Source organism: Macaca nemestrina, chromosome 2 (genome assembly GCF_043159975.1).
Source record: "Macaca nemestrina isolate mMacNem1 chromosome 2, mMacNem.hap1, whole genome shotgun sequence".
NCBI classification, from domain to species: Eukaryota; Metazoa; Chordata; class Mammalia; order Primates; family Cercopithecidae; genus Macaca; species Macaca nemestrina.
This window is the reverse complement of record NC_092126.1, coordinates 43,079,082-43,106,537: the sequence shown is the minus strand read 5'-3', so window position 1 is coordinate 43,106,537 and position 27,456 is coordinate 43,079,082. Positions and strand designations below refer to the sequence as shown.

General features: G+C 40.9%; 1 protein-coding gene and 1 long non-coding RNA gene across 14 annotated transcripts in view; one reads left to right on the top strand and one right to left on the bottom strand.

Annotated features, from left to right (window-relative positions):
• Nucleotides 1–27,456, bottom strand: part of LOC105469966 (calsyntenin 2) — a 643,989-nt gene that overhangs the window by 35,288 nt on the left and 581,245 nt on the right. The gene's annotated exons all lie outside the window — the stretch shown is intronic.
• On the top strand, nt 941–26,239 carry LOC105469965 (uncharacterized). Its single transcript, XR_003015478.2, has 4 exons — nt 941–1,445; nt 1,771–1,882; nt 23,253–23,354; nt 25,972–26,239. It is a non-coding gene; the product is annotated as an uncharacterized lncRNA (long non-coding RNA).

Sequence of the window (27,456 nt, the reverse complement as noted above, 5' to 3'; positions counted from 1 at the left end):
CCTCTGTCACCGCCCTCACAGTGACCATCCTCTCTGTGTGACTGGCATGTTGAATTCATGTGCTTTAGCTGGCTCTACAACAATCCTCATCTGCCGAAGCTGGATGGAGAATAATCCTCTGGCATTATTTCATTTATAACACTTAGCATCTTTGTAGGACAACACAAAAAATTGCAAAGAAGTAATTCTATAACTCAACAGTGGCAGCATCCCCTCTCAACATTACAATTTTTTTCCTAGGTGTTTTTTCTCCAGTTTTTCCAAAGCGTGCTGCATTGAACAACAGCCCCCATGATGCCCGGCATAAAAACAGTGATTCTCAAACTATAAGAACTTTTCAACCTTACTGAAAAATAGAACTTTTCTACTTGTAGCATTCCTATAAACATCCTGTGAAACAACAGCTGGGAAAGGTCTATTTGGATCACACTGCATAAGAATTTGAGAGTTTGCATGTTTCATTTAGCATCAGCACTAAGATGCCTTTACAAATTTCATTTTAAGTAGCTGTGTAATATGGCTATACTATACTTAATTATTTCCAGATATGTAACAGTTATTATAAATGGTACTGTAATGAATTTCTTGTGTATAAATATTTGTTTGCATTTCCGATTATATCCTTAGGAAAGATTCCTGGAAATGGAATTACTGGATCAAAAGCTGGAGGTATTTTTAAGACTCTTGATACATATTATCAATGTTTTTTTTTCTGCAAAGATTATGCCTATTTATACTCCTACTCGCAGAGGGTAAGAGAGCATATGCATTGTACCCTTTCCACACTGAGTATTAGAAAAAATCAAAATCCTGTTAATGTAAAAGGGACACATTTTATCTCATTTTAATATGGATAACAAAAGATGGCAAGATTTATATTCTCCAGGATCAACAGGGAGAGCATCGTTGGTATGAAGAACAGCCTCAGCCAAGAGTCAGAGGTAGGAATGCTTGGGAGCTGCCCCAGTGAGCTCCTAATTGGGTGTCTAAACAATCTTTTAGCTCACACAAGGCTAATGCCTGCAGAGTTTTTCCACCAAGTAATCCATGACAGCAGCTAAAGGAAATGCCTAATTAGGGTTTTATAAATGTGGATCTATGATCAGGAAGAGACCCACATTGACCCTCTGCTAGAACTGCAGGGACAAACTGTAATTGAAAAATGATCAAGCCAGGAGGCAGCTAAAATAAATGTGTCAATGCATAGTTCAACCAAGAAAGAAGAAAATTCAGCAAAGTGACCTTTCCTTGGGGGAGAGAAGAACTTTAATTCCCGACTGTTCATGAATCACTGGTGTACCCAGCCACACCAAGCATGTCCAAGCTCCAAGAATGTCTGACACCATCCCCCAGAATGATGCCTAAGGCCTTGCCTAGACCAAAGACACATGAATCTCTGGACACCTGCAGATATGCTCCCAAGGCAGGCAGCTGCAGCTTACCTGGTAAGTGACTCAGAGACCAGAGACCCAGGGATACACGTTCAGGAACAGTAGCGGGGACGATGCCAAAGGAGGTCTGAGTTAGGAGTATGCTGGAATTTCAGTGTGAGTTGGGGGCCAGGGAAGCCTCCCATGAGATAAGGAGGAGAAAATCGGGTGAGAGGTTCTCCATGTAGTTGCTGGCTGGTTGATCCAAGCGTTATATGAGTGGCCGGGTCGGAAGTTCTGACTTGGTTTCCCCAGGAAATGAGGTGTTTTTGAATGCAGCTATTCAACATGAGATACATTCACCTACCAACTACTATCTATCAACTATTATGTCTACTAGGTACTGCAAGAGATACAGAGGTTATGAGATATGTCCTTTGCTTTCAAGATTTACAATCTAATGGAGGGGGTGTATCAAGTACACAAAATCTTCAAATGTTATGAACCTTGAGGTAAGTGTTGTAGACCAGGTGCAAGGCACTGTGAGGTCCCAGGGAATGGAAAGATTCTTTCCAGCGTGGAGAAGGTGGAATTTAGGGTGGATATTCAAGAACTGTTAATATGGCCGGGCGCGGTGGCTCACGCCTGTAATCCCAGCACTTTGGGAGGCCGAGGCGGGCAGATCACAAGGTCAGGAGATCGAGACCACGGTGAAACCCCGACTCTACTAAAAAAAAAAATACAAAAAATTAGCTGGGCGCGGTTGTGGGCGCCTGTAGTCCCAGCTACTCGGGAGGCTGAGGCAGGAGAATGGCGTGAACCCAGGAGGCGGAGCTTGCAGTGAGCCGAGATCGCGCCACTGCACTCCAGCCTGGGCGACAGAGCGAGACTCCGTCTCAAAAAAAAAAAAAAAAAAAAAAAAAAAAAAAAAAAAAAAAAAAAAAAAGAACTGTTAATATTTCATTACGAATAGTTGGCAAGTAATAAATTCTAAGGCAGTGAAGCAGAAACCTCTTATTCCTCTATTCATTCATCTATTTTTATTGTCAGAGGTACTAGGTTTGCGGGCATATAAAGATACACACATTCACTCATTTGTTAACTCCTACAGACATTTATTAAAATGCATATCCTACTTTGCAAACAAAAAAAGCACCCGCCTTTATGGAGCTTATAGTCCGGTCATGGAATTGACAGAAAGGCTTGTAACAGATCAGGATTCATATCTAGCACAGATTTGTGCAAGGTGCCATGTTAACTGTTGAGGTGGATGGGGATGACAGAGTTTGGGGGTGTCAGCCTACATTTGGGAAAGGTGAAGAGTGTGCAATAAGGCTGCAAGGAGAGATCTGAAACTGAGCACTTGGGTTGCTTTTATTCTGTAGGCAATGGGAGATCTGGAGGCTTCCAGGTGAGAGAAGGGGGTGACAGTCATAAAAACAATCAATCAATCTTGGAACACGCTTTTCAATATTGAAGCAGCTTTTCATATTCCTCCTTATACTATTTAATCTTTACCACAACCCTATCAAATAGGACCAGTTCTGTCTTAGGCAGTATTAGAAAATTAATGAGAAAGAAATGACATCATTTTTCAAGATAATTTCAACTTTTATTTTAGATTGAGGGGTACATATGCAGATTGTTACATGGGTATATTGTGTGACTCTGAGGTTTGAGGTACAAATGATCCTATCACACAGGTAATACCCAAGCATAATAACCAATAGGTGGTTTTTCAAACCATTCCCCTCTCTTTCCCTCCCCCATCTATTAGTCCCAGTGTCTATCATTCTTATATTTATGTCTATGAGTATTCAATGTTTAGCTTCCACTTATAAGTGAAAAAATGTGGTATTTGGTTTTCTTTTTTTGTGTTAATTTGCTTAGAATAATGGCCTTTGGCTCCATCTATGTTGCTGCAAAGGACATGATTTAATTCTTTCTTATGGCTGCATAGTATTCCATGGTATATATGTACCACATTTTCTTTATTCAGTCCACTGTTGATGGGCACCTAGGTTGGTCCTGTGTCTTTGCTATTGTGAACAGTGCTGCTATGAACATACAAATGCATGTGTCTTTTTGGTAAAACAATTTGTTTTCTTCTGAATATATACCCAGTAATGGGATTGCTGGTCAAATTGTAGTTCTAAGTTCCTTGAGAAATTTCCAAACTGCTTTCTATGGTGGCTGAACTAGTTTGTATTCCCACCAACAGTTTATTCCTTTCTCTCCATAGCCTTGCCAGCATCTGTTATTTGTGACTTTTTAATAATTGCCATTCTGACTGGTATGAGATAATATCTCTTTGTGGTTTTGATTTGAATTTTTCTGACGATTAATGATGTGCATTTTTTTTCATATTTTTGTTGGCCACTTTTACATCTGCTTTTGAGAAGTATCTGTTCATATCCTTTGCCCATTTTTAAATGAGATTATTTGTTTTTGCTTGTTGATTTATGTTCCTTGTAGATTCTGGATATTAGAATTTTGTTAAATGCATAGTTTATGAATATTTTCTCCCATCCTGTAGGCTGTTTACGCTGTTGATAAATTCTTTTGCTGTGAAGAAGCCCTTTACTTTGGCTCCCACTTGTCAATTTCTGTGAGACTTAGCCATAAATTCTTTGCCAAAGCTGATGTTGAGAAGGGTAGTTCCTAGGTTTTCTTCTAGGATTTTTATAATTGGGGTTTTACATTTAAATTTTTAATCCATTTTGAGTTAATTTTTGTATATGATGAGAGGTAGGAGTCCAGCTTCATTCTGTTCCATATGGCTAGCCCATTATCCCAACACCATTCATCGAATAGACTGTCTTTATTCCATTGCTTATTTTTGTCTATTTTGCTGAAGATCAGATGGCTGTAGATGTGCAGATTTATTTCTGGGTTCTCTATTTGGTTCCATTGGTCTATGTGTCTGTTTTTGTACCAGTATCATGCTGTTTTTGTTACTGTTGCCCTACGGTATAATTTGAAGTCGAGTAGTGTGATGCCCCCAGGTTTTTGGTCTTTCTTCCTTTCCTTTCCTTTCCTTTCTTTTGCTCAGTATTGCTGTAGTTCTTTGTTTTTGTTGTTTGTCTGTTTCACATAAATTTATGAGTAGATTTTTCTAATTCTGTGAAAAATGACATTGGTATTTTGATAGGGATAACATTTAATGTATAAATTGCTTTGGGAAGTATGGTCATTTTAATGATATTGATTCTTCCAATCCTTAAGCATGAAATGTTTTCCCATTTCTTTGTGTCATCTCTGATTTGTTTCGGCAGTGTTTTGTAGTTTTCTTTGCAGAGATCTTTTATCTCCTTGGTTAGATGAATTCTCAGGAATTTCATTTATTTTGTGGCTATTGTAGATGGGATTATGTTCCTGATTTGGTTCTCAGCTAGAACATTATTGGTGTATAGAAATTACTAATTTTTGTACATTAATTTTGTATCCTGAAACTTTATCCATTCCAGGAGCCTTTTGGCAGTCTTTAGGGTTTTCTAAGTAAGGAATCATATCATTGGAAAAGAGAGATGATTTGACTTATTCTTTTTCTGTTTGGATGCATTTTCTTTCTTTCTCTTGCCTAATTGCTCTGACTAGGACTTCCAGTACTATGTTGAAAAGGAGTGGTGAGAATAGGTGTCCTTGTCTTGTTCTAGTGCTCAAGGGGAATGGTTCTTCTTGGGCTTTTCTCCATTTAGTATAATGTTGGCTGTGGGTTTGTCATAGATGGCCCTTAATATTTTGAGATATGTTCCTTTGATGCCTTGTCTGTTGAGGGTTTTTATCATGAAGGGATGCTGGATTTTACCAAAGGCTTTTTCTGCATCTATTAAGATAATTGTGTGGTTTTTGATTCTGTTCACATGGTGAATCACATTTGGTGAACCACATTTATAGATTTGCATGTGTTGAATCAACCTTGCATCCCAGGAATAAAATCTTGACTGTGGTGAATTAACTTTGTGATGTGCTGCTGTATTCAGTTTGCTAGTATTTCACTGGGGATTTTTACATCTATGTTCATCATGGATACTGGCTTGAAGTTTTCTTTTTATGTTGTGTCTCTGCCAAATTTTTGTATCAGAATGATGCTAGTTTCATAGAATGAGTTAGGGAGGAGCTCCTTCTCTTCAATTTTTTGGAATAGTTTCAGTAGGATTGTTATCAGTTCTTTGCAGATCTGATAATGGGCTGTGGATCCATCTGGTCTAGGGCTCTTTTTGGTTAGTAGGTTTTTAAAATTTTGGAATTCATTATTTGTTCAGGTTTTCATGTGCTTCCTAGTTCAATCTCGGGAGATTGTGTGTTACCAGGAATTTATCCACTTTCTCTAGATTTCCTAGTTTGTATACATAGAGGTTTTCATAATGGTCTCTGAGGATCTTTTGCTTTTTGTGGGATTGATTGTAATGTCATCTTTCTTTGTCATTTCCAATTGTGTCTGTTGAGATCTTCTCTTTTTATTTGTTAATCTAGCTAGTGTTCTATCAATCTTGTTTATTCTTTTGAAAAAGCAACTCTTGGTTTTACTGATCTTTTGTATGGATTTTGTTCAGTTCTCCTCTGACGTTATTTCTTCTGCTATCTTTGGGGTTGGATTGTTCTTTTTCTCCCCTTCTTCCTCTAGGTGTTATGTTAGATTGTTAAATTGAAATCTTTCTAACCTCTTAATGAAGGCATTTTAGTGCTATACACTTTCCTCTTAGCTGCATCCCAAAGATTTTGGTAAGTTGTGTCTCCATTTTCAACAATTTCAAAGAATTTTTTGATTTCTGCCTTAAATTTGTTGTTCACCCAAGGGTTATTCAGGAGCAAGTTGTTTAACTTCCATGTTTTCATGCAGTTTTGAGAGATCTTGGTATTGATTTCTATTTTTGCTGCATTGCAGTCTTGAGAATGTGCTTACTGTGGTTTTGATTTGCTTTATGACTGAGAATGTGATCGATCTTAGTCTATGTTCCATGTGCAGATAAGAAGAATGTATGTTCTGTGGTTGTTGGGTGGAGTAGTCTGTAGATGTATCTTAGGTCCAGTTGGTCAAGTGTCTAGTTTAATGCCCAAATTTTATTGTTTGTTTTCTGCCTCAATGATCTGTCTAACACTGTCAGTGAGCTGTTGAAGTCCTTCACTATTATTGTGTGGCTGAAATGACATGATATCTTAAGGAACACACAATCTTGTTGTAAGTTAGAACTAACACACACACCACTGTGGGCTTCCACATGCGGCCTCTTGTATTATCACTTCACACATAACCAATGTCATACTCACTTCCAAATCAGGATCTTGAGCAGAGAATCATCTTCTAAATGGTGTACTTGCATGTCAGAGTACCTCCAAATGGTCCTACTTGGATGTTCTACAGGTACTTCAAACACATTGTGTCCAAGTTTGAGCTCAATGTCTCCCATGCTACAGCCTAGCCTGCTCCCTCTCCTGTGATCCCTGGCTTCAGTAAACACTCCCTCATGCAATCTGTCATCCAAGCCAGAATACTACCATTGCTTTTGCATTCCCCTACTCTTTCTCCACTTCCTTGACTGCACAGTTCTGATAATGCTTTTGTCTTGCCTATTCTCCCCTCATTCCTGATCTGAGCTTACAATACTCACTAGAGAGGGGAAAGAGATGGATGGAGGGGTGACTGATTGAGAAAGTGAGTCTGAGACAAGTTACTGCAAGATAGAAAGGACTTGAACAGGGGAAGAGGACCATTTGTAGCAGGAGAATAGTGAGAGGGCTTTGATGTGAGTGTGGTTGAAGAGAGTGAGCAGTCTGCTAAGTGACCAGCTGCCCTGGGTTTTGAGGAACCACAGAATGAGACAGACGGGATAGCGAAAGGGGTTGTTACAGGCCAAGTCTTTGGGTAATGAGTTAGGTATCACAGCTGCCTCATGAATTTCTAGGGAATCATGTTCTGACTTTGGGAAAATAACAGAACCCTTCTAATCCTTGGGAGCCTCATCTGTGAAGTGAGGATAATAATAGTATCTATGCGTAGGTTTGTTGTGTGAACTGAGCTAAGTAAGGCGTATACAATTTTTAGCACATATTTTCAGCCTGATTGAATAGGGGACTGCTTTCCTTTTCCAAATAAATTGAGATGCTGGATATAATATAACATTAACAACAGAAGAAAACAGAACTCTTCAGGAATGAAAAACAAGGAAAGCGTAGCTGCACCAGGGAGTTGAAACTGAGTGGCTGCTGAGAAGCTGTGGCCTACCACCTCAACTGGAGTTTTAAAGTCTGTGAGGAGCAAGAATGGGGACCTAAGTTCTCTACGCAAAAAAAAAAAACTTGAGCTGAGATGTCTGCATAAAGCCTGAAGCTTCAAAGGACTGTCTGGGCCGGGCGCGGTGGCTCACGCCTGTAATCCCAGCACTTTGGGAGGCCGAGGCGGGCGGATCACAAGGTCAGGAGATCGAGACCACGGTGAAACCCCGTCTCTACTAAAAATACAAAAAAAAAATTAGCTGGGCGCGGTGGTGGGCGCCTGTAGTCCCAGCTACTCAGGAGGCTGAGGCAGGAGAATGGCATAAACCCAGGAGGCGGAGCTTGCAGTGAGCCGAGATCGCGCCACTGCACTCCAGCCTGGGCGACAGAGCGAGACTCCGTCTCAAAAAACAAAAACAAAAACAACAACAACAAAAACAAAACAAAGGACTGTCTGAATTCGGGTCCCAGAATAAACACTGCCACTGCCCTAGGGATGCAGGGAGGAAGCCAGCCAACCACTTTGGAATAAGTGGCCTCTGAGAAGTTAGACGCCCAGGTCTGCTCTGTGCCCAGGCATCAAGTCCAAATGCACACAGTTCACATGCTGTGGAAATCCTCGACTCAGAAACAAACTTAAAAATGCTTTAAGTTTAAAAATGAAGTCTTTAGGGCACTGAGCAAAGACAAACTCAAAACCTCACAATAGAGATGTATTTACAGCTTAGGGCATGTGTTAGACAATTCCTACTAGAGATAAGCTCAGAGTAAAAGATTACAAAACAAAGAAGAAACAATTCTTTGCCTGTCTGAGAAATAGCAAACACAACAAATGATTAAATTCACATAACAGGAACCACAGGAGCAGTTTGAAAGGGAACGGGGAAAGCAGGTTTGAAAAAGAGCTGAATAAAAATTTCAGAAAGGCAATAAAAATAAATCAATAAGTTAAATATAAATGAGAAAGTTGAGAACAAAATTAGTGAATTTGAATATAGATGAGATTGTATGATGAAATGATAAATTCCAACAAATATCCTTGAAAGATGTGTGGCTGGAGGTGAGACTGGGCTCTAGTGGACTAGCATGCTACAGTAAGGAGTGTGTTACCTTATTTTAGTGCCTTGCATTCTAGAAAGCCATTCTTTACTCCAACGGCCTTATTGTGTTAAGTTTAGATGACAATGGACAGAACTACAAAAGCCCCTGCTCCAAAGGACATATTTGAAGGGTCAACTTCATTTCATAAAATGGAGAGCTGTTTACCAGGAGGATTGGAACCATGCAAACCAGATTCTCTTAAGACTTGCAAGGCCATATGGCCTCAGGCCACTAATTTAAACATTAGAAAAAAGAGGCTGGACCTGGGGCCAACATGGCCAATTAAAAGCAGCTGCGGTCTGTGGCCCTCACAGAGAGGAATGAAAGTGATGCCTGAATTCAGCACCTTCAACTGAAATATCCAGACTCTCACACTGGGACTGACTAGGCAAACAGCCCGACCTGTAGAGAATGAAGAAAAGCAAGGTGGGGCGACAGCCACCTGGGAACAGCATGGAGCCAAGGGAAGCAGTGAGTGATCCCACTCAGGAAACCATGCTTCTCTCACAGATTTTTGCAACCTGCAGATCAGGAGATCCCTTCATTAGCCCATGCCACCAGAGCCTCGGGTCTGACTCACAGAGGTGTGTGGAGTCCCGGCAGAGCAGCCACTCAGCCACACACAGAGACCCAGGAATTTTGCATAATCTGGCCCTGGGATTCCCAGCGTGGTGGAATATCTATCCCTACATACCCCTAGGAGGTGGGCTGTATCCAGGGAACCAAGCAGTGTCATTTTACGGGCCCCACTTCAACGGCACCTCACAAGTTAAGACCCACTGGCTTGGAATTCCAGCCAGCCAAAAGTGACAGCTGGAATTTGCATGAGAAGGACCAAGTTCCTGGGGAGAGGGGTGACTGTCATCTCTGTGGTTCAGTCAACTCAGCTGTTATAACCTGCTGGCTCTGGAGAGTCCAAGGGTCTGGACAAGGAAGGGTCCCCCACAATGCAGCACAGCTGTACTACCAAAAATCAGCCAGATTTCTTATTTAAGCAGGTCTCTAATCCTGTTCCTCCTGACTGGGTGAGGCCCCCAACAACGGTCTCCAGCTACCTCCTATAGGTGCAATTCTGGCTGGCAACAGGTCACTAAACCCCCAGATAGAGCTTCCAGAGGCAGGAGCAGGCTGCCATCATCTCTGCTGTTTCTCAGCCTTTACTGGTAATACATACAGGTACAGGAAAAACTGAGGCAACTAGGGTCTGGAGCAGAACCCCAGCAAACTGCAGCAGCCCTATGGAAGAGTAGCCTGACTGTTAAAAGAAAAACAAACAAACATAAAATAACATCAACAAAAACCCCATTCAAAGGTCAAAAACCTTAAAGATCGAAGGTAGAAAAGCCCACAAAGATTCAGAAAGAATAAATGCAAAAATGCTGAAAACTCAAAAAGTCAGAGTGCCTCATCTCCTTCAAATGACTGCAACACCTCTCCCCAGCAAGGGCACAGAACTGGGTTGAGGCTTGGCTGAACTGATAGAAATAGGCTTCAGAAGGTGGGTAATAATGAACTTTGCTGAGCTAAAGGAGCATGGTGTAACTCAATGCAAAGAAGCTAAAAATCATGATAAAATAATACAGGAGCTGATAGCCAGTTTAGAGAGGAACACAACATGAGACATTCACAATGCAATCATGAGTATCAATAACAGAATAGACCAAGTGGAAGAAAGAATCTCAGTGCTTGAAGACTATTTTTCTGAAATAAGACAGGCAGACAAGAATAAGAAAAAAAAAAAAAAAGAATGAAAAGGAATGAATGAAATCTCCAAAAAGTATGAGATTATGTAAAGAGACAGAACCTATGATTGATTGGGGGACCTGAAAGGGGTGGGGAGAATGGAATCAAGTTGGAAAACGTACTTGAGGATATCATCCAGAACTTCCCAAACCTTAGCAAGATAGGCCAACATTCAAATTCAGGAACTGCAGAGAACCCCAGTATGATACTCCATAAGATCAACCCAAGACACATAATCATCAGACTCTTGATATGGTTTGGCTGTGTCCCCACCCAAAATCTCATCATGAATTATAATCCCAGTAATCCCCACATGTCAAGGGTGAGACCAGGTGGAGGTAATGGGATCCAGGGCTGTTTCTCCCATGCTCTTCTTGTGATAGTGGGTGAGTCTCATGAGATCTGATAGTTTTAGAAACATCTGGCATTTCCCCTGCTTGCACTGACTCTGCCCTGTGAAGAAGGTGCCTGTTTCTCCTTTGCCTTCTACCACGATTATAAGTTTCCTGAGGGCTCCCCAGCAATGTGGAACTGTAAGTCAATTAAATCTCTTTCCTTTATAAATTACCCAGTCTCGGGCAGTTCATTATAGTAGCATGAGAAAAGACTAATACAATTCCCCAAGGTCCAAATGAAAGAAAAAAAAATGTTAACAGCAGTCAGAGAGAAAGGCCAGGTCACCTACAAAGGGAAACCCATCAGACTAACAGTGGTCCTCTCAGCAGAAACCTTACAAGCCAGAAGAGATTGGGGGACAATATTCAACATTCTTCAAGAATTTCCAACCCAGAATTTCAGAACCAGCAGAAGTTAGCTTCGTAAGTGAAGGAGAAATAAGATCCTTTTCAGGCAAGCAAATGCTGAGGGAATTTGTCATCACCAGGCCAGCCTTGCAAGAGCTCCTGAAGGAAGCACTAAATATCAAAAGAAAAAACCATTACCAGCCACTACAAAAACACTGAAGTATACAAACCAGTGACACTATAAAGCAACCACATAAACCAGTCTGCAAAATAACCAGCTAGCATCATGAGGACAGGATAAAATTCACACACAATACTAACCTTAAATGTAAATGAGCTAAATGTTTCAATTTAAAGACACAGAATGGCAAGCTAGATAAAGAGCCAAGACCCATCAGTATGCTGTCTTCCCGAGACCCATGTCACGTGCAAAGTCACACATAGGCTCAAAACAAAGGAATGGAGTAAAATTTACCAAGAAAATGGAAAACAGAAAAAAGCAGGGGTCACAATCCTAGTTTAAACCAATAAAGATAAAAAAGACAAAGAAGGGCATTACATACTGGTAAAGGGTTCAATTCAACAAGAAGAGCTAACTATCCTAAATATATATGCACTCAATACAGGAGCACCATATTCATAAAGCAAGTTCTTAGACTCCCACAATATAATAGCGAGCAACTTTAACAAACCACTGACAATATTAGATCATTGAGACAGAAAATTAACAAAGATATTCAGGACCTGAACTCCACTCTGGATCAAGTGGACCTAATAGCTATCTACAGAACTCTCCACCTCAAGAATATACATTCTTCTCATTGCCACATGGCACTTTCTCTAAAATTGATCACATGATCGAAGTGAAACACTCCTCAGCAAATGCAAAAGAACTGAAATCATAGCAAAGAGTCTCTCAGACCTCAGTGCAACTAAATTAGAATACAAGATTTAAAAATTCACTCAAAACCACATAACTACATGGAAATTATACAAACTGCTCCTGAATTACTCCTGGGTAAATAATGAAGTAAGGGCAGAAATCAAGAAGTTTTTTGAAACTAACGAGAACAAAGAGACAATGTGCCAGACTCTCTGGGATGCAGCTAAAGCAGTGTTAAGAGTGAAATTTATAGCAATAAATGCCCACATCAAAAAGCTAGAAATATATCAAGTTAACCTAACATCACAACTAGAAGAACCAGCAGCAAACAAACTCCAAAGCTAGCAGAAGACAAGAAATAAAGATCAGGACTCAGAATAAAAATTACAGATGGGAGGCAGGACTAACTTGCAGCTCCCACTTGGATGGACAGAGCAACATGTGGAGGCTCACATCGTGAACTTCTGCTCCAAGAACTACCCACAGGAACATACCAGGAAGGCCGAGACAATCCATAGACCCTTTGAAGGAAGTGGATTGCTGCCGCAGGCCCCTAGAAACAGCTGAAAAACTGTAAGTACCCAAATTGTGAAAGTGTGAAAAGGAATCATCTGCCCCTGAACTCACACCCTTACTGGGGAACCTGATGGTCCAGATCACCAGAGAAGGATTTGGACTTACCTGGAGCTGAGACAAATTTAGACAGCCAAGTGAAAAACAGGAGTAGGAAGAGTAGGGTGAAGAGCCCTGTGGGCTCTCTCAGTTCCCAGAAAAGCCATTTCTGACTTTGTCTCACAGGGGTTCTTGGGGAGAGCTGCCAGAGGAAATGGGAATAGACCACATGAAGAAGGAAACTTCCAGCTGAACTTTGTAACAATTTCAATGGAATGCAAAGTTTCCTGGACAGAACCTGGGGGTGGGAGTGAATCAGGAGTGCAGACACAGCACAGAAGCTGCTGCAAGTGGGAAGGCATAAATCCTGAAAGCCCTGCTTGCTTTCTCAGCTGGCAGGTCAGTAGCCTGGGGCTAGTTCTCAGCCCAGCTTACCAGTTGCCTGGAAATAAACTCGGTGCTGTTAGATAAGTATGGGGGAAGTGAGTCTGGTCTTTTGGGCTACATGGAAGCTGGGTGAGGACTGTAAGTGCTGGCTTTTCCCTACTTCCCTGGTGACCTGTATGACACAGCAGAGACAGTCATAATTCCCCTGGGAACAACCCCATTGACCTGAGAACCACAACTCCATTCCTCAAAGCAGCCACAGCAAGCCCCACCCATGGAGAGTCTGCACTCAGACACACCGAATCCTGATGGTCTTTCTCTACCTGCCCTGGTAGCCAAAGACAAAGGACATAATCTCTTGGGAGCTCTATGGCCTCACCCACCACCTGATCCTCCCTATTCTACCACCACAGCTGATGCTCTCTTGAAAGTGCCACCTCCTGGCTAGAAGTCAACCAACTCAAAACTAGTACAATAAACAAAACCACAACCAAAGACCCTAACAGAGTCCACTTCATTCCCCTCCCACCTCCATCAGAGCAGGTACTGGTATCCATGGCTGAGAGAACTGAAGATGGTTCACATCACAGGACTCTCTGTAGACACTCCCCAGTACCAGCCTGGAGCCCAGTAGTTCTGCTGGGTGGCTAGATCCAGGAGAAAAATAACAATCACTGCAGTTTGGTTTGCAGGAAGCCACATCCCTCGGGGAAGAGGGACAGTTCCACATCAAGGGAGCACCCCTTGGGACAAAAAAATCTGACCAGCAGCCCGTGAGTCCCAAATTCTCCCTCTGACGTAGTCTAGCCAAATGAGAATAAACCAGAAAAACAATTCTGGTAACATAAAACAAGGTTCTTTACCACCCCCAAAGTATCACACCAGCTCACCAGCAATGGGTACAAACCAAGAATAAACATCTGAATTGCCAGAAAAATAATTCAGAAAGTCAATTATTAAGCTAATCAAGGAGGCACCAGAGAAAAGTGAAGTCCAATTTAATGAATACAACATATGAAGGGAAAAATCTTCAGTAAAATAGATAGCATAAGTAAAAAACAATCACAATTTCTGGAAAGGAGGGACACACTTAGAGAAATGCAAAATACACTGGAAAGTCTCAGCAATAGAATGGAACAAGTGGAAGAAAGAACTTCAGGGATTGAAGACAAGGCTTTTGAATTAACTCACTGCAACAAAGAAGAAAGAATTCTTTTAAAAAATGAACAAAGTATCCAAGAAGTTATGTTAAATGACAAAACCTAAGATTAATTGATATTCTCGAGGAAGAAGAGAAATCTAAAAGTTTGGAAAATATATTTGAAGGAATAATTGAGGAAAACTTCCATGGCTTTGCTAGAGATCTAGACATCCAAATACAAAAAGCTCGAAGAACAGCTTGGAAATGTATCACAAAATGATCATTGCCTAGGCACATAGTTATCAGGTTATCTAAAGCCAAGACAAAGAAAAGAATCTTAAGAGCTGTGAGGTAAAAGCCTCAGGTAGCCTATAAAGAAAAACCTATCAAATTAACAGATTTCTCACCAGAAACCCTACAAGCTGGAAGGGATTGGGGCCCTATCTGTAGCCTCCTTAAACAAAATAATTATCAGCCAAGAATACTATATCCAGCAAAACTAAGCTTCATAAACGAAGGAAAGATACAGCCTTTTTCAGATGCCCCCCCCCAAAAAAAATGCTGAAAGAATTCACTACTACCAATCCAGCACTATAAGAACTGCTAAAAAGAGCTCTAAATCTTGAAACATATTTTCCAAATACACTAAAATAGAACATCCTTAAAGCATAAATCTCACAGGATCTATAAAACAAAAAACTATGAAAAAAAGCAAGGTATTCAGGCAACAAATGACAGAATGAATAGAATAGTATCTCACATATCAATACTGACATTGAATGTAAATAGCTTAAATGCTCCACTCAAAAAATACAGAATGGCAGGTAGCTATTCTTATATCAGACAAAACAAACTTTACAGCAACAGAGTTAAAAAAGACAAAGAAGAACATTATATAATGATAAAAGTACTTGTCCAACAAGAAAATATCACTATCATAAATATATATGCACCTAACACTGCAGCTTCGAAATGTATACAATTACTACTAGACCTAAGAAATGAGATAGACAGTAATACAATAATAGTGGGGGCTTTAATACTCTGACAGCAGTAGACATGTCCTCAAGGCAGAAAGTCAACAAAGAAACAATGTACTTAAACTATACCTTAGAACGAATGGACTTAACAGATATTTACAGAACATTCTACTCATCAGCACGTGGAACATTTTCCAAGATAGACCATATGATAGGCCACAAAACAAGTCTCAATATATATTTAAAAAATTGAAATATCAACTACTCTCTCAGACCACTGTGAAATTGGAAATCAACTCCAAAAGGATCCCTCAAAACCATTCTAATACACAGAAATTAAATAACCTGCTCTTGAATGGTTGTTGGGTAAACAAATCAAGACGAAAATTAAAAAAAATTTTTGAATTGAATAATAGTGATATAACCTATCGGAACCTCTTGGATACAGCAAAGGCAGTGCTAAAGGAAACTTCATCACATTAAATGCCTACATTAATAAGTCTGAAAGAGCACAAATGGACGATCTAAGGTCACACCTCAAGGAACTAGGGAAACAAGAACAAATCAAACCGAGACCCAGCAGAAGAAAAGAAATAACAAAGATCAGAGTTGACTAAATGAAACTGAAACAAACAAAACAAACAAACAAAACAAACAAAAAATAAAAAATAAAAAGACTAATGAAACCAAAAGCTGGTTATTTGGGGGAAAAAATAAAATTGATAGACAATTAGCAAAATTGACCAAGAAAAGAAGAGAGAAGCTCCATTAGAAATGAAACAGGATATATTATAACCAATACCACAGAAATACAAAAGATCATTCAAGGCTACTATGAACACCTTTATATGCGTAAACTAGGAAACCTAGAGGAGATGAATAAATTCCTGGAAGTATACAACACTCCTAGATTAAGCCAGGAAGAAATAGAAACTCTGAACAGACCAATAACAAGCAGCAAGATTTAAATGGTCATAAAAATAACTGCCAACAAAAAAAGTCCAGGACCAAATAGATTCATAGCTGAATTTTATCAGATTTTCTTTTTTTTTTTTTTTTGAGACGGAGTCTTGCTCTGTCACCCAGGCTGGAGTGTGGTGGCAGGATCTCGGCTCACTGCATGCTCTGCCTCCCATGTTCACGCCATTCTCCTACCTCAGCCTCCCAAGTAGCTGGGACTACTGGTGCCCACCACCACACCCAGCTAATTTTTTGTATTTTCTTTTAGTAAAGACAGGGTTTCACAGTGTTAGCCAGGATGGTCTCAATCTCCTGACCTCGTGATCTGCCCACCTCAGCCTCGCAGAGTGCTGGGATTACAGGTGTGAGCCACTGCACCCGGCCCATACTTTTAAAGAATACCAATCATCCTGAAACTATTCCAAAAGATAGAGAGAGAGGGAGTCCTCCCTAAATCATTCTATGAAGCTAGTATCACCCTAATATCTAAACCACCATACAATTCCACCTTACTCCTGCAAGAATGGCCATAATAAAAATATTTAAAAAATTAGATGTTGGCATGGTGGCATGGATGTGGTGAAAAGAGAACACTTTTATACTGCTAGTGGGAATATAAACTAGTACAACCACTATGGAAAACAGTGTAGAGATCCCTCAAAGAACTAAAAGTTGAACTACCATTTGTTCCAGCAATCCCACTACTGGGAATCTACCCAGAGGAAAAGAAGTCATTATATGAAAAAGATACTTGACACACGTGTATGGCAGCACAATTTGCAGTGGCAAAAATATGGAACCAGCCCAAATGCCCATCAATCAATGAGTGGATAAAGAAATTGTAGTATATGTATATGTAGTATATGTATGAATATTCCTCAACCATTAAAAGGAACAAAATAATGGCATGCACATCAACCTGGATGGAATTGGAGACCATTATTCTAAGTGAAGTAACCCAGGAATGGAAAATCAAACATCATATGTTCTCACTCATGAGTGGGAGCTAAGCTATCGGATGCACAGGCATAAGAATGACACAATGGACTTTGGGGTGGGAGGGATGTGAGGAATAGAGTACATATTGGGTACAATGTATACTGCTTGGATGATATGTGCACTAAAATCACAAAAATCACCACTAAAGAACTTATTCATGTAACCAACCACCACCTGTTCTCCAAAAACCTAATAAAAAAATATATAAAAATATAAAAAATTCAAAATAAGAAAGAACCAAGATCAGAGTGAAACTGAAGGAGATAGTGACATGAAACACTCTTCAAAAAAATAAATGAATCCAGGAACTGCCTTTTGAAAAAATTAATAAAATAGACTGCTAGATTGACTAATAAGGAAAAAAGAGAAGAATCAAATAGACACAATCAGAAATGATAAGTGGAATATCATCACTGACCCCACAGAAATGCAAACAACCATCAGAGAATACTATAAATTCCAGTATGCACATAAACTAGATCCCAACACTGAACCAGGAAGAAACTGAATCCCTGAATAGACCAATAACAAATTCTGAAATTGAGGCGGTAATAAATAGCCTACCAACCAAAAAAAAAAAAAAAAAAAAAACAAAAAACCCAGGCCCAGACAGATTTACATCTGAATTCTACCAGAGGTACAAAGAAGAGCTGGTACCATTCCCACTGAAACTATTCCAAACAATTGAAAAGACGGGATTCCTACCTAACTCATTTTATGAGGCTGGCATCATCCTGATACCAAAATCTGGCAGAGATACAAAAAAAAAAAAAAAAAAAACAAGCTTCAGGTTAATATCCTTGATGAACGTTGATGCAAAAATTCTTAACAAAATACTGGCAGACTGAATACAACAGCACATCTAAAAGCTTATCCACCATGATAAACTTGGCTTCATCTCCAGGATGCAAGTTTGGTTCAACATATGCAAATTTAAAAATGTGATTCATCACATAAACAGAACCAAAGACAAAAACTACATGATTATCTCAATAGAGGCAGAAAAGGCCTTTGATAAAATTTAACATTGCTTCATGTTAAAAACTCTCAATAGAGATCGAGATCATCCTGGTTAACACGGTGAAACCCTGTCTCTACTAAAAAATACAAAAAATTAGCCAGGCATGGTATGGGTGCCTATAGTCCCAGCTACTCAGGAGGCTGAGGCAGGATAATTGTGTGAACCCGGGAGGCGGAGCTTGCAATGAGCCGAGATCGGCCCACTGAACTCCAGCCTGGGCGACAAAGTGAGACTCTGTCTCAAAAAAACAAAACAAAAACTCTCAATAAACTAGATATTGAAGGAACATACCTAAAAATAATAAGAGCCATCTATGACAAACACACAGCCAATATCATACTGAATAGGTAAAAGCGGGACGCATTCACCTTGAAAACTGGCACAAGATAAGGATGCCCTCTCTCACCACTCCTATTCAACATCGTATTGGAAGTTTGGCCCAGGAAATCAAGCAAGAGAAAGAAATAAAGGTATTTAGATAGAAAGAGAGGAAGTCAAGTTATCTTTGCTTGCAGATGACATGATCCTATGTCTAGAAAATCCCATCATCTTAGCTCAAATGCATCTTAAGCTGATAAACAATTTCAGCAAAGTCTCAGGATACAAAATCAATGTGCAAAAATCACAAGCATTCCTATATACCAACAACAGGCAAACAGAGAACCAAATCATGAATGAATTCCCATTTACAACTGCCAAAACAAATAATAAAATACCTGGGAATATAGCTAACAAGGGAAGTGAAGGACCTCTTCAAGGAGAAATTACAAACCACTACTCAAGGAATTTAGAGATGACACAAAGAAATGGAAAGACATTCCATGATCATGAATAGGAAGAATCAATATCTTAAAAATGGGCATACTGCTCAAAGTAATTTGTAGATTGAATGGTATTCCCATGAAACTACCATTGACATAGAATAGAAACTACCATTCTATTAGAAACTACCATTGAATTAGAAAAACGATTTTAAAATTTATATGGAAGCAAAAAGAGCCCAAATAGCCAACGCAATCCTAAGAAAAAGAATAAAGCTGGAGGCATCACACTATTTGACTTCAAACTACACTACAAGACTATAGTAATCAAAACAGAATGGTGCTGGTAACCAAAACACACATAGACCAATGGAACAGAATAGAAAACTCAGAAATAAGACCACACACCTACAACCATCTAATCTTTGACAAACCTGACAAAAACAAGCAATGGGGAAAGCATTCCCTATTTAATAAATCATGCTGGGAGAACTGGCTAGCCATATGCAGAAAACTGAAACTGGACTCCTTCCTTACACCATATGCAAAAATTAACTCAATATGAATTGAAGACTTAAATATAAAACTCAAAACTATAAAAACCCTGGAGGAAAACCCAGGCAATACCATTCAGGACATAGGCATGAGCAAAGACTTCATGACAAAAACACCAAAAGCAGTTGCAATGAAAGCAAAAATTGGCAAATGAGATCTAATTAAAGAGTTGCAGAGCAAAAGAAACTATCATCATAGTGAACAGAAAACCTACAGAATGGGAGAATATTTTTGTAATCTAACCATCTGACCAAGGTGTAATATCCAGAGCCTACAAGGAACTTAAGCAAACGTACAAGAAAAAAAAATCACATTAAAAAGTGGGCAAAGGACATGAACAGGCACTTCTCAAAAGAAGGCATACTTGTGGCCAACAAACATGAAAAGAAAGCTCAACATCACTGATCATTAGAGAAATGCAAATCAAAACCACAATGAGATACCATCTCACACCAGTCAGAATGGCTAATATTAAAAAGTCCAGAGGTGGGCGGGTCACAAGGTCAGGAGATAGAGACCATCCTGGCTAACATGGTGAAACCCTGTCTCTACTAAAAATACAAAAAAATAAAAATAAAAATAAAAAGATACAGGCGTGGTGGCGGGCACCTGTAGTCCTAGCTACTTGGGATCCTGAGGCAGGAGAATGGTGTGAACCCAGGAGGTGGAGCTTGCAGTGAGCCGAGATCGCACCACCGCACTCCATGCTGGGTGACAGAGTGAGACTCCGTCTCAAAAAACAAAACAAAACAAAACAAAACAACAAAACTCAGAAACGACAGATACTGGCACAGTTGCAGAGTAAAAGAATGCTTTTACACTGTTGGTGGAAGCATAAATCAGTTCAACCATTGTGGAAGACAGTGTGGTGATTCCTTCAAAGATCTAGAGGCAGAAATACCATTTGACCCAGCAATTTCATTACTGCATATATGCCCAAATGAATATGAATCATCTTATTATAAAGATACATACACATGTATGTTCACTGCAGCACTATTCACAATAGCAAAGACATGGAATCAATCTAAATTTCCATCAATGATAGACTGGATAAAGAAAATGTACATATATACCATGGAATACTATGTAGCCACAAAAGGAATGAGATCATGTCCTTTGCAGTGACATGGATGAAGTTGGAAGCCATTATCCTTAGGAAACTAACACAGGAACAAAAAACAAAACACCATATCTTCTCACTTATAAGTGGGAGCTGAATGATGAGAACACATAGATACACATGGTGGGGGGAACAGCACACACTGGGGCCTGTTGAAGGGGGTGGGATCAGGGGAGGGAGAGCATCAGAAAGAATAGGTAACAGACACTGAGCTTAATACCTAGGTGATGGGATGATCTGTGCAGCAAACCACCATGGCACATTTTTACCTAGGTAACAAACCTGCACATCCCACACATGTACCCCTGAACTTTTATTTTAAGTTGAAGAAAAAAAAAAAAAAAGAGAGACTTTGGTTAGCACCCAGATCAACTTTATGCCAGGGCAAAGATGTTACTCTCATTTGCAAATCTATTCAAGATCTTCCCAGGGGGTTGCCTGCACTTCAAACTGGCAGCAAGAAGTGCAGTGTGTTTTCACTGGAAGGTAATCATGACAGCTCAGAAAGCACCTGCTGGGCCTCCTGTCAAAAAGTGACAGCTGACTCAGGGTGCTGGAGTGCTAGGGAGCAGGAAACATGAAAGGTAGCCTGTGTCAAAGAGACCACCCTCATTTGAAATTTGGTTGAGCAACATTTGGGCAAATCCCCAAAACAATCCTGAAAGACCATCGTTGTAATTTGTGTTTAGATCATGTAAATCAAGACTTGCTTTGCACCCAGGATTTAACTTCATCACCGGGGAAAGTAAGCACACCTTTATTATGCGCTGATGATGTACCTAGCACTCTAGCACCATGCTGTGTTTTTTGCGTACATAATCAGCAGGTTTTTTTTCTCTCTTTTTTTCTCACCACTGCCCTTAAGCAGTGTCAATCAGATCTCCCTTTCTACCCCTAGATGATACCTTGGCAGATCTGTTAGTGTCTCAAGTCACTGTTTTCATGTATGGATGATCCCTGACTTATAATTGTTCAACTTTACAATGGAGCAAAAACAATACCTATTCAGTAGAAACTGTACTTTCAGTACTAACATAACCATTCTGTTTTTGACTTTCAACATAGTATTCAATAAATTACATGAGATACTTAACACTTTATTATAAAATGGAAGCTTTGTGTTAGATGGTTTGCCCAATTGTAGGCTAACTTAAGTGTTCTGAGCATGTGTAAGGTAGACTAGGCTAAGCTTTAATGTTCAGTAGCTTAAGTGTATTAAATACATTTTCAATTTATGATATTTTCAACTTATGATGGGTTTATTGGAAAACAACTCCATTATAAGTTGAGGAGGATCTATATTAAAAAGTCCACTTCCATTAGTCTCTTATCTAATTCAAAGCTTCTCCCCTCACCCAGCCTGGGGCTGATTTGCAAATTCCACAAACCCCCACAAAGGTAGGGCAGTGTTGATGGGAGAGCCAGAGGTTAGGGCAGAAAATCCACTCTCAACGAAGTGGGGGTTGTGCATTTCCTGTGCTGGCTCCTGCAGGAGCCTGGAGGAATGGGACATGCCAGGAGGAGGAGATGAGGCCCCCCATTCACTATTACTTGGGGAAATGTTCACCTCAGACCCTTTCAGGTTTCCTTTCCCCACTGAGATGCTGATTGTCTTGCAAGATAAACCATGAACAAAGGGGTCCAGAGTAAAAAATGCTTCGGAAAAGCTTCATTTAACAGTCCATCAGGCTTCTTTCAGCGGGATTCCTCAGAACAGTGGTTCTCAAAGTGTGGTCTCTGAACCAGGGCATCAGTATCACCTGGGAACTTGCTAGAAATTCAAACTCTCCAGCCTCATCTGAGACCAATGGGATCAGAAACTCCAGGAGTAGGGCTTGGCCATTTGTGTTTCAATAAGCCCTCCAGGTAGCTTTGGTGTGGTTAACGTTGAGAACCTCTCAGAGACTATAATATGCTAAGGTGGAGAACAGAGTAACTGTTCATCAAATGTTTGGACCATATTTGTCCTCCTGCTAGGTACCTATGACTATCTCAGGGAACAAAAAATCCTAGATGACACATTCTGTGAAATTCACTCAATTCATTCACACATATTTATTGAGTACCCACTATGTTCCAGGTACTTCCCAGGCATTGGGGATGTGACAGTGAACAAAACAGACTCTAGCCAGCCCCTTCCCACTTTCTAGCAAATGCCAGTCTCTCCCACCATTCTTCCTATCCCCATTTCAAAGCTTCCCTCCCTCTGCTGACCTATTTGTTCCTGCTTATCATTTTGAGCATGAAGACTCCTCTTACCTGTGAGCCCCTCATCAAAAAAAAAAAAAAAAAAAAAAAAAAAAAAGGCAAAAAAGCAAAACCCTCTCTTAAGCCCGCCAAGCTTGCTTCCTCCTCCCAGGTTTTTGCTTGCAGGACATGCCACAGAATTCATCTGGGGATATTTTCCTCATGAATTTCCTGAACCAGCTGACATCTGTCAGGGCCCTGGGCACAGATTCAGAGCTGCAGAGGCACAGCCACAGCCTGTCTGTTGTGGGCTGTAAGTGCCCACGTACAGAGTGAGTTTAATATTTGAGCAGGCCAGAAAGCACATCTTAAATTTGGCAGTTAGGAAAGGGAATATGTCTCCTCATGTGTTCCCTCCCTGAACACAATAAACTGCACAAAGACTAACCAGATCGCTTGCCTCCAAATAGGAATTGTCTTCAAAGCGAGTCATTTTAGGATGGGGTTGAGGTGGTTGAGGTCTCATCCTATGGGTTCTAACCCCTCCTGCAAAAGCCTCTGAGCTTCTCAAAGTAAGTATAAGGGATATGATAGCCATTCAACAATTAGTATTGGCAGATCAACTGACTGACTGCATGACTGAACAAATGACTGCATTAAGAGCTAGCAACCCTGGAAATGATTCTTGTAGAAAAGGAGAACACGAGGGTCCAGCTTGGAAACCGGGAGTGTGTTCCTGGGGATAAGGCCATGTCTGTGCCAAATCCTTGGAATTCGAGCAAACTCAGCAGTGCCATCTGTCCAAGAAAAATAGTTGAGAAGTCCCTGGCAGACACACAGGGTTTTGGACAGAAGATGAGGGCCCCATGGGGAGAAGGAAGGAGGGTACAAGTCATCAGATATGAGTGAGATAAGACTCTAGCTAGGGAGGGGCCAATGCATGTTGCACAGGTCTCCTCACCAGCCTCTGGCTTCCATGCACATTCTGGGGATAGCAGCACCTCTTTGGATTTCCACTGAAAGGTAGTGGCTTTGAAGTGAGTTGGCTCAGGGGAAATTTTAGCTCTATCCACTTACTTGGGATTGGAACTTGGGGCAAGTTTCTTAAACTTGCTGAGTGCAGTTTCTTCATCGATAAAATAGGTAGAAAACCTATCTTGCAGGAAGAATTGATTATTTACTCAATAGGTATTTATTGGTACCAGGTCACACATTATGTTAGGTGCTGAATATAGAAAGTGAGCAAAAATAGACATAGCCTTTTCCCTTAGGTGACAGAAAAACACTCTTGTAAATAAATGTAACTTTATGTCTATAAGACATCCTATAAGTAGAGGTACAAGGTGTCGTATGAGTCCATAATAGAGAGATTTTACCTAGTTTTGGAGATCAGAGAGTGATGGTGAAGGAAAGGATGAGGACAAATGTCAGAGCATTCAAGGCAGACAGGACAAGCAGAGGCAGCGCCCTGTGGCACAGAAGCAAAGGGTGGGTTTGTGCTACAGGGGTAGAGGGCAGGTGCTTTCTCCTACCCCTGCTCCTATTAGCACACCAGAGGGTCTACCTCACCCCAAACCGTGGGGATGCCCATTCCAACCTTGGAGGGAGGCTATACATAGCACAGTTCCATGCTGAGCCTGTGGAGCCCAACCCCTCAGGTTCAAATTCTGATTTGATCATGTCCTGACTCTGTAATCTCAGGAGAGTTACATTTCCTGCCTGTGCCTCAGTTCTTTCAAAAATAGAAATGATAACAATAGTAACTACCTTGAGGGGCTGTGATGATTGAGTTAATATATGTAAAACACTTAGAACACTGGCTTACCTTGTAAGTGCTAAAAGGAGTAGGTGTTACTCCTGGCATTCCTTCTTTAACTCATGGCCCTAAGTTATAATACTTACATGGTTCCTGGCATGAGCCCTCTTCCCTCCCTCTGCCCAGCCCAGGAAAAGTCTCAACCCGAATGTTCCTCATCACCCCATCTGGACCAGTGTGATTGCACCAGCCTGTGCCATTCCCTGTCCATCCTGGTCCCTCACATACTCAAGACACACATGTCATTTTACATTTTCCAGTAGCCCTATTAGAAAAGAAAAAAGAAACAGGTGAATTTAATACTTCAGTCCAATATAGCCATTTATCATTTCAACACGTAATTAATATTAAAAATAATTACATTTTACATTGTTTTTGTACTCTTTGCACTCCATCATGGATTTTACCCTAGCAGCACACCTCAGTTTGGACTAGCACATTTCTTTTTTTTTTTTTTCTTTTTTTTTTTTTTTTTTGAGACGGAGTCTTGCTCTGTCACCCAGGCTGGAGTGCAGTGGCCGGATCTCAGCTCACTGCAAGCTCCGCCTCCCGGGTTTACGCCGTTCTCCTGCCTCAGCCTCCCGAGTAGCTGGGACTACAGGCGCCCGCCACCTCGCCTGGCTAGTTTTTTTGTATTTTTTAGTAGAGACGGGGTTTCACCGTGTTAGCCGGGATCGTCTCTCGATCTCCTGGCCTCGTGATCCGCCCGTCTCGGCCTCCCAAAGTGCTGGGATTACAGGCTTGAGCCACCGCGCCCGGCCTGGACTAGCACATTTCAAGTGCTTGACAGTCGCACGTGACTAATGGCTCTTCCATTGGTTAGCCGAGCTCAGGACTCCTTGATCCACAAGGATAAGAACCACATCCCCTTCCACACCTCCAGGTATGAGGTAGGTGCACAAGAAATGTCGGTCACAAATAAGAACGTGGAGGAGGAGTGGATGGATGAATGGTGGTCATGTTCTGCAGAGCCTCACCCGTCCTCCCAGGCTCTTACTCTGTTACTGGGCACAGAGCCTTTTAGCCACAAGGGGATCAAATCCTGGGTACCCAGTGCTAAGTTACTATCCCAAAGAGAAGGTGAGGGGAGGGCTTGAAGGACTCTGGGGGTCCAGGGCAGCATCATAAGGAGGGGAGTGTGAATAAAGAGAGGCAGGGGAAGATTGATGCTGTGTAAAGGAGAGAAAGAAATGGTCCTAGAGCACTCAGGCAAAGAGAAGAGCAGAAGGAGGGAGGCATCTCCTGACATGGCTTTACCCGCTTCTTAGGGACTTGCCAGGGGAAGCAAAGATTAATGGGAGGAATGAGAGAGAGAATATTTTCATGCAAAATGTTTCTTTCCATGCTTAATTTCTCCTTTCATTCTTTCCTAGGCAGATAAATAGCAGAGACTGATTACACGTAACTCTCTTCCCACCATGGATGCCGGTATTTGTGGGCAGCTGCAGAAGAGTAGGTGGGAGGATCTCCCAGATTATTAGGCCAGTTTTTCTGTGGCTCAGAGAGTGCCAGTGACTTGCTCAAGATAAAACAGCTTGTTAGTGGCAGGGAGGGAGCCCAGAAATTCTGTTGTGCTGTCCTCAGGAATGTGTGTTCAAAAGAAGTTCTTGGCGAAGGTGAGAATAAATCGTAGGCTCTTTGAAGAGGACTCCAGTGTATTAAACAAATAGGTTGCTGAGATGCAGTTAACTACTCAGTAATGTATTTGAAGAAAATTAATTTTTCATTCTGCCTCAGAATATTCAGGCTGGTCATCCATAAATACAGCCTGTGTCTAGGAGAACAGAGGTGGAATCCTTCTTGCAAGTTTAAAAAAATTAAAATAGTAATCTCAGTGGATATCTTAAGAGAAGCATAATTATAATTTAGTTGACATATCTTATATCTCAGTGATGGTAAATAAGCCTTCCCTAAATAATTCAAATAATAAATGCTGCTCCTTTGGAGAAGTGAACTGATCTTGAATGGAATTGGGTGTTTCCACCTACAGAAAAACAGCACGTGCTGGCGAGAAAGCATGTCCCACATCTCAGAGCTCACAGGGGACTGCCTCAGCTACTGGCTGTGTAAACCAGCAGCTCTATGGTAACGGGACTCTCCTTCAACCACATGACTGCCTGTGTGTGTATCTGATTGCTCTGTGGGGGAGTGGCAGAGAAGAACAGTGTGCATTGATAATGGAGCCCCAGTACAGAACTTTCACCACATGGGCTTCCCAAACCAATCTTGTTCTGGTGGAATTCAGAGCCACTGAATGACATTAAAGGCCATCAGTGGGGTCATGCCGTGAACATCACATCATTGCTCTAGAAAAGACAAACCCATTCCAGCCACATCTGGATCACCTGTTCCCCTCGCAGAATGATTTCTGCAGAAAGGCCAATTTGCATTTCACAGGGGCCTCAAGAGAAGGCTTGTCAACAGGCTTGGAATTCCACAGCCAAAAAAAAAAAAAAAAAAGGATACTCTCTTTGAACTACAGGTTAGTCTGTTAAGTTTGGGGGAATTTGTAGAAATACTTGAAGAACAGTTGCAGTTTTAAATCCATTAGGATATCTAAGATCTTAAGCATAGGCTGTTATGGATATTTGCCAAGCGGAATTTTCACTTGAGTTTTGGTCTCATAGAAAGCTCTGGAAACTAATTGATTAAAATCCAGTAATACTCTTTCCCCTCCCAAACAAAATCAAAACAAATGCCACAAACACAAAAGCATCCCTCCTGCCACCTTTCTCTGGTTCTGGAGAGAAGGTGGAATAGTCCTCACACTTTCATGCTGGGTTCTGATGAATCACTCAGGATAGACTTTGTGAGGGCCAATAACAGGCAAAGCATGTGCTGGTTCCAAGCTTTGGTGT